The sequence below is a fragment of the Arachis hypogaea genome, chromosome 6 (genome assembly GCF_003086295.3).
Source record: "Arachis hypogaea cultivar Tifrunner chromosome 6, arahy.Tifrunner.gnm2.J5K5, whole genome shotgun sequence".
In the NCBI taxonomy this organism is placed as follows: Eukaryota; Viridiplantae; Streptophyta; class Magnoliopsida; order Fabales; family Fabaceae; genus Arachis; species Arachis hypogaea.
In genome coordinates this window covers 61,791,963-61,796,776 of record NC_092041.1, presented here as the reverse complement: position 1 = coordinate 61,796,776, position 4,814 = coordinate 61,791,963, and the positions used below count along the sequence as shown (strand labels likewise).

The window sequence follows — 4,814 nt, the reverse complement described above, 5'->3', positions numbered from 1 at the left end:
TTATTACTTGGATGACCTAGTGCACTTGCTGGTTAGTTGTGCGAAGCTGTGAAGAATGTGTGTGAACCATAGTATTGTGCACCAAGTTTTTGGAGCCATTGCTAGGAATCGTTCGAGTTGTGAAAAGTATGAGTCACAATTTTGCCTATCAAGTTTTTGGCGCCATTGCCGGGGATTGTTTGAGTTTGGACAACTGACGATTCATCTTGTTGCTTAGATTAGGTAATTTTCTTCTTATTTTGTTTTCAAAAAGTTTTCAAAAATCTTTCAAAATTTTTCGCTTTTTCATTTTTTCTAAAAATAATTTTCGAAAAAAATACAAAAATTTTTTTAATAAAATCATAAAACCAAAAATATTTTGTGTTCCTTGTTTGAATCCAGTGTCAATTTTTAAGTTTGGTGTCAATTGCATGTTTTTAAAATTTATGCGTTTTTCGAAAAACTCATGCATGGTGTTCTTCATGATCTTCAAGTTGTTCTTGACAAGTCTTCTTGTTTGATCTTTAAATTTTATTGTTTTATGTTTTTTGTTGTTTTTCATATGCATTTTTGCATTCATAGTGTCTAAGCATTGAAAATTTCTAAGTTTGGTGTCTTGCATATTTTTCTTTTCTTAAAAATTTTAAAAAATAAGTCTTGATGTTCATCTTGATCTTCAAAGTGTTCTTGGTGTTCATCTTGACATTCATAGTGTTCTTGCATGCATTAGTTGTTTTGATTCATAATTTTCATGTTTTGGGTCATATTTGTGTTTTTTTCTCTCCTCATTAAAAATTCAAAAAAATATCTTTTCATTGTTTCTCTCATAAATTTCGAAATCTTTGGGTTGACTTAGTCAAAAATTTTTAAAATAAGTTGTTTCTTGTTAGTCAAGTCATGATTTCAATTTTAAAAATCCTATCTTTTCAAAATCTTTTTCAAAAATCAAATCTTTTTCATTTTTCTTTTATATTTTCGAAAATATTTTTAAAAAATGATTTTGAAAATCTCTTTCTTAATTTTATTTCATAATTTTCGAAAACTTTACTAACAATTAATGTGATTGATTCAAAAATTTGAAGTTTGTTACTCTCTTGTTAAGAAAGATTCAATCTTTAAATTCTAGAATCATATCTTTTAGTTTCTTGTTAGTCAAGTAATCAATTTTAATTTTAAAAATCAAATCTTTTTAATCTCTTTTTCAATTTTTTTAAAATAAACTTCAATCATATCTTTTTAATCATATCTTTTCTTTTCAAATCATATCTTTTTCAAAATTGATTTCAAAAATCTTTTCTAACTTCCTATCTTTTCAAAATTGAATTTCAAATCTTTTTTAACTAACTAATTGACTTTTTGTTTGTTTCACTATTTCTTATCTTTTTCAAAACCACCTAACTTCTTTTCTCTTTCTAATTTTTGAAAATCACCCTCACTTTTTTTTTCAAAATTCTTTTAATTAACTAAATGTTTCAATTTTAATTTTAATTTTATTTCTTTTAATTTTCAAAAATCACTAATTTTTTTTCAAAAATAATTTTTGAAATTCTCTCCCTCTCATCTCCTTCTATTTATTTATTTGTCTACTAACATTTCTATCCTACTCATAATTCAAGCCCTCTTCTCTTCTCTCTCTGTGTTCGAATTTTTTCTTCTATTCTTTTCTTCTTCTACTCACATAAAGGAATTTCTATACTGTGACATAGAGGATTCCTCTTCTTTTCTGTTCTCTTTTTTTTTCATATGAGCAGGAGCAAGGACAAGGACATTCTTGTTGAAGATGATCCTAAACCTGAAAGGACTCTGAAGAAGAAGCTAAGAGAAGCTAAAGCACAACAATTCAGAGAAAACATTACAGAAAATCTCGAAAAAGAAGGAGACATGGTCGAACCCAACAACAATGCAAGGAAGATGCTTGGTGACTTTTCTACACCAAATTCCAACTTCCATGGAAGAAGCATCTCAATCCCTGCCATTGGAGCAAACAATTTTGACCTAAAACCTCAATTAATTTCTCTGATGCAACATAATTGCAAGTTTCATGGACTTCCATCAGAAAACCCTTTTCAGTTCTTAACTGAATTCTTGCAGATCTGTGATACTGTAAAGACTAATGGAGTAGATCCTGAAGTCTACAGGCTCATGCTTTTCCCTTTTGCTGTAAGAGACAGAGCTAGAACATGGTTGGACTCACAACCTAAAGATAGCCTGGACTCTTGGGATAAGCTGGTCATGGCCTTCTTGGCCAAGTTCTTTCCTCCTCAAAAGCTGAGCAAGCTTAGAGTGGATATTCAGACCTTCAAGCAAAAAGATGGTGAATCCCTCTATGAAGCTTGGGAAAAATACAAGCAGTTGACCAAAAAGTGTCCTTCTGACATGCTTTCAGAGTGGACCATTTTGGATATATTCTATGATGGTCTATCTGAGTTCTCTAAGATGTCATGGACCATTCTGCAGGTGGATCCATTCACCTAAAGAAAACGCCTGTAGAAGCTTAAGAACTCATTGACATGGTTGCAAATAACCAATTCATGTACACCTCTGAGAGGAATCCTGTGAGTAATGGGACGCCTCAGAGGAAGGGAGTTCTTGAAATTGATGCTCTGAATGCCATATTGGCTCAGAACAAAATGTTGACTCAGCAAGTCAACATGATTTCTCAAAGTCTAAATGGATTGCAAAATGCATCCAACAGTACTAAAGAAGCATCTTCTGAAGAAGAAGCTTATGATACTGAGAACCCTGCAATGGCAAAGGTGAATTACATGGGTGAAACCTATGGAAACACCTATAATCCCTCATGGAGAAATCATCCAAATTTCTCATGAAAGGATCAACAAAAGCCTCAATAAGGCTTTAATAATAGTGGAAGAAACAGGTTTAGCAATAGCAAGCCTTTTCCCAAATCTTCTTAGCAACAGACAGAGAATTCTGAATAGAGTCCCTCTAGCTTAGCAAATATAGTCTCTGATCTATCTAAGGCCACTCTAAGTTTCATAAATGAAACAAGGTCCTCCATTAGAAATTTGGAGGCACAAGTGGGTCAGCTGAGTAAGAAAATCACTGAAACTCCTCCTAGTACTCTCCCAAGCAATACAGAAGAGAATCCAAAAAGAGAGTGCAAGGCCATTGATGTTATCAAAATGGCCGAATCCAAAGTGGAAGGGGAGGACGTGAATCCCAATGAGGGAGACCTCATGGGACGTCCTCCAGATAGAAAGGAGTTCCCTATTGAGGACCTAAAGGGATCTGAGGCTCATACAGAGACAATAGAGATTCCATTAAACTTCCTTCTGCCATTCATGAGCTCTGAGAACTATTCTTCCTTGGAAGAGGATGAAGATGTAACTGAAGAGCAAGTTGCTCAATATCTAGGAGCCATCATGAAGCTGAATGCCAAGTTGTTTGGTAATGAGACTTGGAAAGATGAACCTCCCTTGCTCATTAGTGAACTAAATACATGGGTTCAGCAAACTCTACCTCAAAAGAAACAAGATCCTGGTAAATTTTTAATACCCTGTACCATAGGCACCATGACCTTTGAGAAGGCTCTGTGTGACCTGGGATCAGGTATAAATCTTATGCCACTCTCTGTAATGGAGAAACTGGGGATCTTTGAGGTACAAGCTGCAAGAATCTCATTAGAGATGGCGGACAAGTTAATAAAACAAGCTTATGGAATGGTAGAGGACGTATTAGTGAAGGTTAAAGGCCTTTACATCCCTGCTGATTTCATAATCCTAGACATTGGGAAGGATGAGGATGAATGAATCATCCTTGGAAGACCCTTTCTAGCCACAGTAGGAGCTATGATTGATGTTGACAGAGGAGAGCTAGTCCTTCAATTGAATGGGGACTACCTTATATTTAAAGCTCAAGGATCTTCCTCTGCAACCATGGAGAGGAAGCAAGAAAAGCTTCTCTCAATACAGAGTCAAACAAAGCCCCCACAATCAAACTCTAAGTTTGGTGTTGGGAGGCCACAACCAAACTCTAAGTTTGGTGTTGAACCCCCACATTCAAACACTAAGTTTGGTGTTGGGAGGTCCCAATAATGCTCTGAACATCTGTGAAGCTCCATGCGAGCTCACTGTCAAGCTATTGACATTAAAGAAGCACTTATTGGGAGGCAACCCAATTTTTATTTATTTATATTTCTATTGTTATTTTATGTTTTATTAGGTTTATGATCATATGGAGTCACAAAACAATTGCAAAAAAATAAAAAACAGAATAAAAAATAGCAGAAGAAAAAGCACACCCTGAAAGAAGAGCTGTCTGGCGTTTAAACGCCAGAAACAAGCATCTGTCTAGTATTTAACGCCAGAAACAAGCATCAGCCTGGCGTTAAATGCCAGGATTACATACAGAGGGCATTTTACACGCCTAAAAGGTGCAGGGATGAGAAATCCTTGACACCTCAAGATCTGTGGACCCCAAAGGATCATCTCAGGATCTGTGGACCCCACAGGATCACCACCTACCCCACTTCTCTCTTCTTCACACAATCCAATAACACTATACCCTTCACCAATCACCTCAATCTCTCTTTCCCATTACCCCTTCACCAATCACATCCATCCACTCTTCCCCATAAACCCCACCTACCTTCAAATTCAAAGCCTCTTTCCCATCCAAACCCACCCTAAATGACCAAACCCAAACCCCTCTCCCTCCACTGTATAAACCCCTCCATCCTTCTTCATTTTCACACAACACTACCCTCTCTTCTCCCCCTTCGCCGAAACCCACAGCTCTCTCCCTCACCTCCATATCTTCTTTTTCTTTTATTCTTTCTTTTTTTGCTCGAGGGCGAGCAATTTTCTAAGTTTTGT

General features: G+C 35.8%; 1 non-coding gene across 1 annotated transcript; it reads right to left on the bottom strand.

Annotated features, from left to right (window-relative positions):
- Positions 1-2,253: 2,253 nt before the first annotated feature.
- On the bottom strand, positions 2,254-2,361 carry LOC112699780 (small nucleolar RNA R71). Its single transcript, XR_003152718.1, has one exon. It is a non-coding gene; the product is annotated as a small nucleolar RNA R71 (small nucleolar RNA).
- Between the last annotated feature and the right edge of the window lie 2,453 nt (positions 2,362-4,814).